The 13,748-nt window shown below is 40.0% G+C and overlaps 1 long non-coding RNA gene across 1 annotated transcript in view; it reads right to left on the reverse strand.

The window, feature by feature from the left end:
* Nucleotides 1–13,748, reverse strand: part of LOC129136815 (uncharacterized) — a 233,455-nt gene that overhangs the window by 14,966 nt on the left and 204,741 nt on the right. Inside the window, exon 2 of the long non-coding RNA XR_008538773.1 lies at nt 6,804–6,921. This is a non-coding gene — a long non-coding RNA (uncharacterized LOC129136815). The remainder of the gene's footprint in view (nt 1–6,803; nt 6,922–13,748) is intronic.

Here is a 13,748-nt window from a genome sequence, read left to right on the forward strand (position 1 = left end):
TGGAAGATTTGCATTATCAATAATTTCATCGTAAGAATATAGACACTTTACCAAGTAGAGACCAAAAAGGATGAAGTCAGAGAGGTGGAACTTGTCTTTACCCACCAGGACCAGGGCTGGCTGGCACATTCACAAGGTTGAGGAATATACTCCTCTAACATGCTGAGGGATAAGAGCACCCTTTCAACACACTTGCCCTTTACCCCTCCCTGCTCTGGTTTTCTGCATATACCCTTTTCCCACTTGTGCAGAACAGGCTCCTGTTTTCCGGAGCTTGCCCTTCCTTTAATTCAACACAAATGGGCTATATTTTCCTTGGAAGTCAACCCCAATATTTACTTGGGGCTAGGAAAGAGTCATCCTTTAATGACTCCCTCTTAGTAACTAACTTTTAGGCTAAAACACACGCACAAATATGAAACCTAATTTTTGAGGCTTCTAGAAAGATATGGATAATGAAAAATTATATCAACACTGTCCAGTAGAAATACAATGCAAGCTGCACACATAATTTAAAATGTTCTAGTAACCACATTTTTACAAGTAAAAAGAATCAGGTAAAATTCATTTTAATAACATATTTCATGTAATGCAAACTATCAAAAATGTCATTTTTTTGATTATGGAAATATTTTACAATTTTCTTTTCATAGGAAGTCTTCAGAATCCAATGTGTGTTTCATACCTACTGCACACTTCAATCTGGATCGGTTATATTTCAAGTGCTCAACAGCTATCATATTGGCAGAGCAGCTCCAAATAGTTCATCAGTGAAACGGATATAATAGTATAGATACCACATAAGATAGATCTCATTGCCCCTATATTACAGATAAGAAAACTGAGGTTCTAAGAGATTAAATAACTTTTCCAAGATCACACACTGCTGGGCAATTGCTCACTTGAATTTGTAGCCACTATTTATTTATTTTTAACTTTTATTTTAAGTTCAGGGGTACATGTTCAAGATACGCAGGTTTGATACATAGGTAAATGTCTGCCATGTTGGTTTGTTGTATAGATTATTTCATTACCCAGGTATTATGCCTAGTATCCATTAGTTATTTGGTATGGTTGACTGCATCCCCAACAAATCTCAACTTGAATTGTATCTCCCACAATTCCGACATGTTGTGGGAAGGACCCAGGGGAGGTAATTGAATCATGGGGGCTGGTCTTTCCCCTGCTATTCTCGTGATAGTGTATAAGTCTCACGAGATCTGATGGGTTTATCAATGGTTTCCACTTTTGCTTCTTCCTCATTTCTTCTTGCTGCCACCATGTAAGAAGTACTTTTCACCTCCTGCCATGATTCTAAGGCCTCCCCAGCCATGTGGAACTGTAAGTCTAATTAAACCTCTTTTACTTCCCAGTCTCAAGTATATCTTTATCAGCAGCGTAAAAACAAACTAATACAGTAAACGAGTACCAGTAGAGTGGGGTGTTGCTGAAAAGATATCTGAAAATGTGGAAGTGACTTTGGAACTGGGTAACAGGCACAGGTTGGAATGGTGTAGAGGGCTCAGAAGAAGACAGGAAAATGTGGGAAAGTTTGGAACTTCCTAGAGACTTGTTGAATGGCTTTGCCCAAAATGCTGAGAGTGATATGGACAATAATGTCTAGGCTGAGGTGGTCTCAGATGGAGATGACGAACTTGTTGGAAACTGGAGTAAATGTGATTCCTTGTTATATTTTAGCAAAGAGACTGGCAGCATTTTGCCCCTGCCCCAGGGATTTGTGGAATTTTGAACTTGAGAAAAATGATTTAGGGTATCTGGTGGAAGAAGTTTCTAAGCAGCAAAGCATTCAAGAGGTGACTTGGGTTCTGTTAAAGGCATTCAGTTTCATAAGGGAAGCAGAGCATAAAAGTTTGGAAAATTTGCAGCCTGACTATGCGACAGAAAAGAAAAACCCATTTTTCTGGGGAGAAATTCAAGCCAGCTGCAGAAATTTGCATAAGTAGCAAGGAGCCTAATATGAATCCCCAAGACCTTGGGGAAAATGTCTCCAGGCCATGTCAGAGACCTTCACAGCAGTCCCTCCTATCACAGGCCTGGAGGCCCAGGAGGAAAAAGTGGTTTCGTGGCCCAGGCCCAGGGTCCCTCTGCTGTGTGCAGCCTAAGGACTTGATGCCCTGTGTCCCAACCACTTCAGCCATGGCTGAAAGGGGCCAACATACAGCTTGGGCTGTGGCTTCAGAGGGTAGAAGCCCCAAGCTTTGGCAGCTTCCACGTGTTGTTGAGCCTATGGGTGCACAGAAGTCAAGAATTGAGGTTTGGGAACTTCCACCTAAATGCAGAAGATGTATGGAAATGCCTGGATGCCCAGGCAAAAGTTTGCTGTAGGTGCAGGGCCCTCACGGAGAACCTCCGCTAGGGCAGTGCAGAAGGGAAATGTGGGGTCGGAGATCCCACACAAAGTCCCTACTGGGGCACTGCTTAGTGGAGCTGTGAGAAGAGGGCCACTGTTCTCCAGACCCCAGAATGGTAGATCCTCTGACAGCTTGCACTGTGTGCCTGAAAAAGCCACAGACACTCAACAGCAGCCTGTAAAAGCAACCAGGAGGGAGGTTGTACTCTGCAAAGCCACAGGGGCAGAACAGCCCAAGACCATGGGAACCCACGTCTTGTATTAATGTGACATGGAGTCAAAGAAGATAGTTTTGGGAGCTTTAAAATTTGACTGCCCCACTGGATTTTGGACTTGCTTGGGCCCTATAACCCATTTGTTTTGGCCAATTTCTCCCATTTGGAATGGCTGTATTTACCCAGTACCTGTACCCCCATTATATCTAGGAAGTAAGTAGCTTGCTTTTGATTTTACAGGCTCATAAGTGAAAAGGACTTGCCTTGTCTCAGATGAGACTTTGGACTGTGAACTTTTGGGTTAATGCTGAAATGAGGTAAGACTTTGGGGGACTGTTAGGAAGGTTTGGAAATGTGAGGACATGAGATTCGGAGGGGCTAGGGGTGGAAGCATATAGTTCGGCTGTGTCCCCACCCAAATCTCAACTTGAACTTTATCTCCCAGAATTCCCCTGTGTTGTGGGAGGGACCCAGGAGGAGGTAACTGAATCACGGGAGCTGGTCTTTCCCATGCTATTCTGAAGATAGTGAATAAGTCTCATGAGATCTGATGGGTTTATCAGGGATTTCCACTTTTGCTTCTTCCTCATTTTCTCTTGCCACCACCATGTAAGAAGTGCCTTTCACCTCCCACCATAATTCTGAGGCCTCCCCAGCCATGTGGAACTGTAAGTCCAATGAAACCTCTTTTTCTTCCCAGTCTTGGGTATGTCTTTATCAGCAGCATGAAAATGAACTAATACATTATTCTCTCCCTCCTCCCACCCTCCACTTTCAATAGGACCCAGTGTATGTTGTTACCCTCTATGTGTTCATGTATTCTCATCATTTAGCTCCCACGTGTAAGTGAGAACATGTGGTATTTGGTTTTCTGTTCCTGTGTTAGTTTGCTAAGGATAACAGCCTCCAGCTCCATCCATGTCCCTGCAAAGGAAATGATGATCTTGTTCTTTTTAATGGCTGTATAATATTCCATGGTTTATATGTATGACATTTTCTTTATCCACTCTATCACTGATGGACATTTGGATTGATTCCATGTCTTTGCTATTGTGAATAGTGCTGCAATGAACATATGTATGCATGTGTCTTTATAATAGAAAAATTTAAATTCCTTTGGGTATATACCCAGTAATGGGATTGCTGGGTCGAATTTATTTTGATCACGAAACTTTTGCTTTTTCCACCAGAGTGGAAATGTATCTTCCTGGAAACTTCATTCATTGGAGTTGCTTCTGTTCTCAAGAGTAGCACTACATGCATTTTGTGCCTCAACTATCAGGCTGAGCATCTCCCATCTTCACAAGACTTCCCCCACCATATGGTTTACGGTCCCACTATCATCCCCTTGTGTTCCACTGGATATTCTATCCCTGTATGGATTTTGATATCCTATAAAAATACATGATATTCCAGAAGTGGTCTGATCTCTGGGCTCTGCAGTAGTGCCACTATACACTTGACCTGGACAATGCTGCTCTTAATACAACCTGACATTGTATTTGCTTTTTTTTTCTTTAGCAGCTCTGATACTTTATTAGCTCCCAATGAGCTCATCGTCAAAACAACCGTAAAACTATAACCCCTTCTATATTTGTACAATGTATGCAGTGTTTTACATTTATCCTTGCTAAACTCATTTTAATGCTTTTTTTTCAGTGCCTAGAATCAGTGCTTAATAACATTTTTGTGATATGGATCAATAGTGTTATAAGAGAATATAATAGGATAACTTGACATTGTTAACACTTAGGCCTGGTTGGAGCCTTTCTACATTTAGGGGAGAAAAAAATTGTTTTTGAAAAAATGACATAGAGGCTGGGCACAGTGGCTCACACTTGTAATCCCAGCACCCAGCACTTTGGGAGGCCGAGGCAGGTGGATCACTTGAGGTCAGGAGTTCAAGACTAGCCTGGCCAACATGGTGAAACACTGTCTCTACTAAAAGTATGAAAAATTAGCCAGGCATGGTGTGTGAGCCTGTAATCCGAGCTACTCGGGAGTCTGAGGCAGGAGAATCAGTTGAACCCAGGAGGCAGAGGTTGCAGTGAGCCGAGATCGTATCACTGCACTTCAGCCTGGGCAACAGAGTGAGACTCTATCTCAAAACAAAAAATGTCATAGAAAGCCTGAAAAATATTTTGAAGAACAAGAAACAACACACAATGGTGGTCATTTGCTTCGTTCACTGATATTTCTGTTTCTGCCCCCTTCAGACACCTTAAGGATCACACAACACTGCTCCCTTGAAATTAGCTTTGGGCATTTGACACACTTAGAACAATGAAATGGGATGAGTGGGACAGGTCACTTTTAAGTGAAGGCTCTAAAAAGTAGTGCATGGTTTGCCAGGGCCTCTCTTTGCCTCTGCCACAGGTACAGGGATGGGTATTGCTCTTCCTACATAAGTTACAGGGGAGGAGAAAAGATGCAGGGATCCCATTTGGCTGTGATAGGCAGAAGAAGCAAACCTTGTTTGTTATAAGCCACTAAGATTGGGGAGTTGTTACTGCAGTAACAATAATTATAATGTGTTACAATTGTCTAGTCTGATTAATATAGCAATAAGAAGATTCAGTGAAATTATACATTTCTCGGAATAATTTATTAAGAAAAGAAAATCCAATTTTGGAGACTGTTATATGTCCTCAGTGCAAAAATATCAGATTCCATTAAAAAAAAGAAAAGAAAAAGAACAACTTCCAGCCCAAAGCTCTTATCTCTAAATAGATCTGGGAGATACAATGTCAAGGTAGAGAATCTGGCTAATGTGACTAAAGAAATACACTTCCTCCTTCCTCCTACCCCCTTTCCACCTTAAACTGCATTCCTAGCACTACCACTTTATACTCAAATGCCCATATCATCTTGTTACAGGATGTCTGACCTCTGTTTTATAATTACTTTATGGTGCATCATTATTTTTCACTGTGTATCATTATCTTCTCACTATAATCAACAGAATCATCCAGCAGATTTATCTATCAGGAAACAGGGGGGCTAACCTGGGTGCTCAGCTTTCTTTTTGGGTTACTTGGTGAGTCCATCATTGTGTAACTTAATGCTAGACTTCCTTCTATCTGATTGTGTGTGTGACCATCCGTCTTCATCATCCTTCCTTTTCATGATGGAGTTTGTATGCTTTTCTGGGATTTTTGGTACCCAATGTTCATCGCTTATACTATAAGAGATGAATATCTGTACTCTATAGGAAAGTTTTGCTTCAGAGATAAACAGAACCCAATATGCAAACAGGAAAAAGTTAGGTTGATCTGAGGGTACTCATCTGCCATATGTAATGTCAGATAACAGACAACGCGTATGAAACCGCCAAGAGGAAAATGCCATGAACCAATTTGCTCTGCCAAATTGTTGTTCATGCACAAAAGTAAATAAAGACAGTCTCTGTCACATAACTTCATAAGAAAAACTTAACATAATTCATTTGACCTAAAAGTGAACAAAGTTTAGAACCTCCAAGTGGGAAATAGCAGGTAAACAGTGAATGAGTTAAACCGTGTTAATCTCAACAGTTTTTATAAAAATGGTTACAGATTATAAAAATGTAAACATGAAAAATTCTTCTTGAATATGATACATGGTACAAAATGTATTCTTTGCTTCCACACCCCAGATTACGTTAGCTAAGATTTGGGAGTTGCTGGAGTGCAGACAGAATGACAAACTATAAATTCCTCCTTGTACACATGGGGAACCCAAAAGATGCTATTTCATTCTTAAGTTTTCATAATCAGAAAAGCATAATGAATAAATCGGTGAATTTTATTTTATTTTTTGTTTATCAATCGTAAGGTTTGAAACACTGAATTGCTGCTTAACTTGAAACTTAGAAAGTATGTAAAGGAATTCTGATTCAAACCCAAATTCTTCTGACGTCTGAGTATTTCCCAATCTTATTGATGTCTCCATCTTTGTCTTAGAACTAATTTTCCCTCCTGAATCTTCTAGCTCAAATACATCCCCACAGAATCAGCCTCACCATGTGCTTTTTTCTTCATTCATTTGAGAAAATTAAGTCTCTGCCTACACGGCCCCACCTCTTCCTTGATTTTCCAGGTGCCAATCTTCTTCATATCATTTGCATGAACATGTTGTCTACCAATCCTCCAAGAATAAAAGGCACACAGCACCCTGAAAAATTGCCCACTCCTCCCAGGCACTTAATCCAGAGGCATAATAAGCAACATTCTACTCACCTGTTTCTACACCTGTTTCTTATTTCTCCCAAGTGGCTCTGATATCTAGCTCTTGATAGAATGCATCCTTAAAAGGAATCCTTCCAACAGTTAATGGTCCCCACCACATCTCCTCACACTATTAAAAGAAAAAAACAGAATAATATTAACAGTGAACAGCAGCAGCCAAAAGAAACCCAGAGCAACACACTGGCAGAATTTTCTACTTGTATTATAGTGTCTATTTGCCTAGACCATTATTTCTCTCAGGCCTAGTGCCTAGAGGTATGTGCTAATTTGCCAGGCTGCTTTAATATTTAGTGAGGAGCCACAGCCAACCAATAATTTTTAATAGCTTGCCCTCTATTGATTTCAGCCCACACATTAAAGCGCCTAATAAAAATTATAGAAAGGTAGGTGACGGGACATAAGGACAAGAGAAAGTTAATAGTTTTGTCCACCTCCATTTGAAGGGAACAAGAGAACTATTTCAACTCATATACAGAGTTTGTATAGTTAGACAATTGCTGACCTCACCATCTTTCAGAAATTTTTTTCTTAACAAAGTCTCACTCTATCACCCAGGCTAGAGTGCAGTGGTGCAATCACAGATCACCGCAACCTCAAGTTATCCTCCTGCCTCAGCCTGCTAAGAAGGTGGGACTACAGGTGTGTGCAGCACCACGCCCAGCTAACTTTAAGATTTTTTGTAGAGATGGGGTCTTGCCATGTTGCCTAGGCTGGTTTCAAACTCCTAAGCTCAAGTGATCCTCCCACCTCAGCCTCTCACACTGGGATTACAGGCATAAGTCACCACACCCCGTCTTTCAGCAATATTTTAAAGATTAGCTTACAAAATACAGATTCTTTTATTGATATGGCTGTGTTCTTCAGCAATCTCTGAAATCAGTAATTTCTGATGAGGTGTAGGTGGGTTTGTTTTATAAATTCAAAACCCTTGGGGAGTCAGCAATAAAATGTTAAAAGAAAAATAAAGTTCCCAACAGGCAAATAACCCTTGAGATGTTGACCCACACCACCCCTTGACCTCCTGCCCTGGAATAACTGATGTAATAGGGGACTGCAACAGACAGAGTAAAAAATGAGGCATCTATTGTAATTCCAGAACCGTATATTAGAAGATCCCTGGCACCTAGGCCTGAGACTTTACAAAAGACGAGGATCGTCCTTATCCCTGGATGTGACTTGGGGAGAAAGGAAAAAACTATGTCAGCTAGAATATATCATTTTAGAAGAAAAGCATTTGTTCTAAAGCAGACTTTAGTCTTAGCATAGAAAACAAGTACCATCCAAAGAAGTCTTTGGGATTATGGATGTGGCAGCTTGCAAAAAAATAAAAAACATGAACGTTAATTAAGTATTTCTTTCAGCCTCAAACTCTTCATGAATTCTGAAATTTATCTTCTAAAGTAATTCAGTCTCTCTTTTCATTCTCACATCTATTTACGTTAGAATGAAACCTAAAGGGTGATTTCTCTTGGGTGAAATACCAGGAGGCTGAGGGAAACAGAATGATTATGGGCATTTAAACCAGAAGTGTATCAGAAAGGGGCACTACTCAAAGACAGATATGTGTCCTCGGTGGTACGGTACCCCATTTGTGCTGAAAGATGTTTTTGAAGAGATCAGGAGTGGTGCAGTGAAAGGATTTTTTACAACACTGAAGCAGGCTTTAACAGGCTACCATGAAAACCCATATGTTCAGAAAAACATGCGACTCAAGCTTGCTTACTCAGCAACTACACATTGGTTGAGTCCCTGCAGGTCAAACACAGGGCTGGGCAGCATGAGAGACAAAGGAAAAAAACATAATTTACTTGCCAAATAGGATTACCAGTTAACCATAAAAGCAAAACACACTCATGAAATAATGTGAGGGAGAAAACAAAGTGACATTTTAGTAGGTCACTGTGCTAGACTCTGAGGATTAAATGGAGGAATGGTCTAGACCCCTCTAGCTAAGAGCTTATTTGTGACACAACTAGGGTCCAATATAGGAATATCTATTTTGTGTTCAAGTCAGCTGAGGCCTCGACGATGTCATGGTAGGGTGAACGACCCTTCCTCCCCATTTGCAGGGGAACAGGGAGGTTCCTGGGATGAGAGATTTTCAGTGTTAGAACTGGGACAGTCCCAGGAAAACTGAGATAAGTTTATCACTCAACGTGGTGAAACAAGCATAGTTTTGGAGACAGATGGCTCTATGTTTAAATCAAAGTCCTGCTGCCACTGCCTCTGAGACAATGAACAAGAAATGATTTTAAATTACTCCTTGTGTCTTTTATTGCTTATCTGAAAAAGTAGTTTTCATAGATTATATAGATAGTGTATTAAGGTACCTGGCACGTCGTGGGCACATTGTAATTATAGCATGTGCTACACGCTAAAGCAGTGCTGTAGACAGACATCTCTAAGGATTTCAGAAGAAGGAAATAGCCATTGCAGTTTGGGATGGACAGGAAAGATTCATAAGTAGGATGACATATCATTTATCTTCTAAGCCTGGATACTTTTGAATGAGAAACAGGATACTGTTAATAAGTATGCTGAGACAACAGGTATAAAAAGTGCCTGCTCTAGGCCAATCAGAGAGTATGGTCAGCAAACCTTGACTTCAGCATTGAAGACAGACTGGAACTTAGATTGCAGGAAAATTATGAGATGCAAAGGCCAGGTTCCACTAGGCATTTTTATAAACTGGTTAGAGAAGCCAGATCAGTCCTTGTTAAAGGATTCTTAAATGCCAATTAGCAAGTTGGTTTTGTCTCTTAGACCAAGAGGAACCACTAATAGTGTTTGAGTCAAATGGCAAAATGCAGAAATGTCATGACAGCTGAAGAGTCTAAAGAACTCATCTTCCGGCTGGACGTGGTGGCTCACGCCTGTAATCTCAGCACTTTGGGAGGCCGAGGGGGGCAGATCACGAGATCAGCAGATTGAGACCATCCTGGCTAACATGGTGAAACCTCGTCTCTACTGAAAATACAAACAAAAAAAAATAGCTGGGCATGGTGGTGGGCGCCTGTAGTCCCAGCTACTCGGGAGGCTGAGGCAGGAGAATACTGTGAACCCAGGAGGCGGAGCTTGCAGTGAGCCGAGATCAGGCCACTGCACTCCAGGCTCAATGACAGAATGAGACTCTGCCTCAAAAAAAAAAAAAAACTTACCTTCTACAATAGTCTTTATTTTCCATTAGATCCCCTACATATTTCCCAGTCACTTCCCCTATAATTTATGATCCTTTGAAGCCCAAGCACTGTTTCCTAAATCTAATCATTTCTTTGTTTCACTTCTTAGCTTGGTGCAAAAGTAATTGCAATTTTTTGCCATTGAAAGTAATGGCAAAAACCAACTGGACACGGTGGCTCATGCCTGTAATCCCAGCACTTTGGGAGGCCAAGGTGGGCCAATTACCTGAGGTCAGGAGTTCAAGACTAGCTTGGCCAACATGGTGAAACCCCATCTCCACTAAAAATTCAAAAATTAGCCAGATGTGTTGGCACACACCTGTAATCCCAGCTACTTGGGAGACTGAGGCAGGAGAATCACTTGAACCCAGGAGGCAGAGGTTGTGGTGAGCCAAGATCGCACCATTGCACTCCAGCCTGGGGAACAGAGTGAGACTGCCTCTCAAAAAAAAGAAAAAGAAAAAGAAAAGGCAAAACCGCAATTATTTTTGCACCAACCTAATATTTTCTGTGATCTCTGTGCCAATAAATATTAACAAAACTTGCGTGTCTTTTCTTCTGTAGTTTAATTTGCAGGCCCCCAAGCACTTAGCATAAGCAAGTAGACAAAAATTTTTTCCTCCCCAACATTCTTTTTTTTTTTTTTTGAGATTGAGTCTCACTCTGTCACCCAGACTGGAGTGCAGTGGAGCAATTTTGGCTCACTGGAACCTCCACCTCCTGGGTTCAGGCAATTCTCCTGCCTCAGCCTCCCAAGTAGCTGGGACTACAGGCGAATACCACCACGCCCGGCTCATTTTTGTATTTTTAGTACAGACAGGGTTTCACCATGTTGGTCAGGATGGTCTTGAACTCCTGACCTTGTGATCCACCCGCCAGGGCTTCCCAAAGTGCTGGGATTACAGGTGTGAGCCACCGCGCCCAGCTTCAACATTCATTTTAACCATGAGAAAATCAAGGAAAACCCAATTTATCTGACTTCAAATTTCTTGCCCTTTCAATGAAGCTCCCTCTAGATTACACTTTTTTGCAGAGGTAAGAAATGGTTTCAGAGAATGGATGCCCCTGAAGTCACAGGAGACAAAGTTTTACCAGGCTGGGTAGGAGGGAAGGGGGTGGAAAACCAGGAAGTCTCTGACTCTGGCAGGATTATTCTAAAGCAATTTGCCACATTGCTTTACAGTACTTTCTCCACAGATAAAATCCCTAAGGGTCAAAAAAATTGGCTGACAGGGAGATGAATGGATCCTCTCATTAACAACAACAACAAAAAATTCTCTTAATTGTGCCCTATCCCTGAGCTTTTTCGTACACACCCAACTGGAAATATCATATGTTCGACTCTTGATCAGCTTGATATAAAGTAATATTAAAGCAGGGACTCATAATGAAATATGTTAAATTGCTATCCTGTCCTTCTATCTCCCCCTTGCCAAAAAAAAAAGAAAAACTTAAATTAAACTCTGAAGGAATTGATGACTAGTGATAGTCTCTACAGAACAGTATGGGAATCAATTAAAACAGAAGCTAAAACATGTCTCAGGACGTAATTGATAACATGATGAGACAGAGAAAAAAACTGTAAGTGTGAAGTTAAATTCAAAACACCTTACTTAGAGAAAATGCAAAGGCTTCTTTTATTCCACAGGACCAATCTCAAGAACTATTAGTTTCTCAGGAAGCAAGAATCAGAGAATAATTGCTGTTGTTTGTTTATTCTTGACAGTTTCAAAGGACAATCTCTCTTGGGGGAAAATTTCTGTTTTCAACTTAAAAGTTCGTTCTAAACCCAAGACCATTCCAGGAAAGCTTTTTGGCTCTTTCTTGAACTTTGGAAATAAATTTTGCACAATTTTTCATAATCCATTTATTTAGTTGCTTCAATAGATTATCCCTTCTCAAATTCAGAGGTTTAGAAACATCAGTGGATAGGGAACATATTCAGAAAAAAAAAAAAAAAATCAGTATTACAAAGACTAGACGCCAGTCCAGTGAGAAAAAGAAAAAAAGGCCAGGATTATGTCCATGGTGGTCTCCGAATTGCATAATTGCCATTTTCAGTGTTGAGGCCTACTGATTGTGGATGTGATGTTTCAATATTTCATAAAATGTTAAAATGCTTTTACTTGAGTTATGGCTCAGTCATTTAGGCACTTAGGTCTGGTTAAGCGCTGGTTGCCAGATTTTCTTAGTGCATTATCCACTAATCCACAACCACTGCTAAGAAAACCTTAATTCCTATTAAAATGTTAAAACTTGGTAAGAAAGATTTGGTTTCTGCACAAGAGCACAATCAGCTGTTGTTTCACTTGCAATATTAAAGGCTTAATAATATCTAGCATTCAATATTAAAATATAAAATGTATTTGGTACCAACACTATATATCATTTCAATCCATAAAGAACTTTTCTGAATCATTGGGAATATTTCAGGGAAAATTACATAGAAAGAACAGATACCTGCATTACATTGCTCTAAAATTAAGGTAGAATTATTGTACCCCATTACAATTTGTAATCTCTTGTTAATGAAGTTTAAAAAGACAGCACATTTATTGCAAGGGAGCTGAGAGAAAGGAAGTAGTAATTATCAGAATATATGCACCAAATCATTATTCCACCTCATTCCTTATGCATTTAAACTGTCTCTCTCTACCACATGAATCTTTTTAAATAAAAACTGAAGATTTTGATTGCCTACTTAATGAAAATTTAGATGCAGTCCAGTCAGCTAGTTTTAAGAGAAGAAAAATCTTAAATTTTATTACCATAGCTCCCAGATTAATTAATGGCAGAAGGGTTAAAATTTCAAATACACATTGGTCTTGTTAACACATAATTGATCCTAACTCCTCAAAGACTGTTCCTCCTTTTTAATGGCAGGCATCTAGGTTGTAAAACAAGGTAATGTTAGTGAGAAATACAGCATAGAAAGAAGGGTCTATATAGCCTTCATGGACTTGTCTCTTTCTAAAATTTTTTTTCGTCATAATCAAACAAGCATTCCAGTGTACACTGTCTACCATGCACTTTACAAGCACTATCTTGTTTAAACCTGACAACAATCCTCTGTGGTATGAATTAATATTTTCCTTATTACACGAATGAAAATTTCATGACCCAAAGAAGTTAACTAACTTGTTCGAGGTAATTCTACTGGTAATGGCATACCACCTTGAATTTGAATCCAAATTCAGTTGACACTTAAGTCTGTGCTTTATCACTGAGCAAACCTGCAGTCATCAAAACATCTGATAAATTATTTCTACAAAGTCAGAAAACTCCATATCAGACAGGCTATTTCACTAACATTTTTTCTTTCACTACTGCTTATAAATGAACCTGCCAGCAAGACCAGGCAAAAGCTTATCGGTTGCTCTGCTTTCAGCAGCATGAGACTCCCGAAACATGTCTATATATTTGAAGTCCTCTACCGGTTCTTTATCACGCCTGTTGCAATTTTATGATTTATGTGAGCAAAAAAGCCCCATATTTCCCTCTGGTTGGCCAGTCAATCCACAGCACCCTCCCCTAAGTCACATCCCTCTCTGAAAAACCACAAACACCTGAAGATATTTTTTTTAGTTGTTTATTTTTCCTTTTAGTTGACACATACTAATAGTACATATTTATGGGGTACAGTGTGATGTTTTGATACATGTGTACTTGAGGTAATGATCAAATCAGGGTAATTATCATATCTATCACCTCAAACAGCTGTCATTTCTTTGTCATGGGGACATCTAAAATCCTTTCT

Source organism: Pan troglodytes, chromosome 14, assembly GCF_028858775.2.
Source record: "Pan troglodytes isolate AG18354 chromosome 14, NHGRI_mPanTro3-v2.0_pri, whole genome shotgun sequence".
In the NCBI taxonomy this organism is placed as follows: Eukaryota; Metazoa; Chordata; class Mammalia; order Primates; family Hominidae; genus Pan; species Pan troglodytes.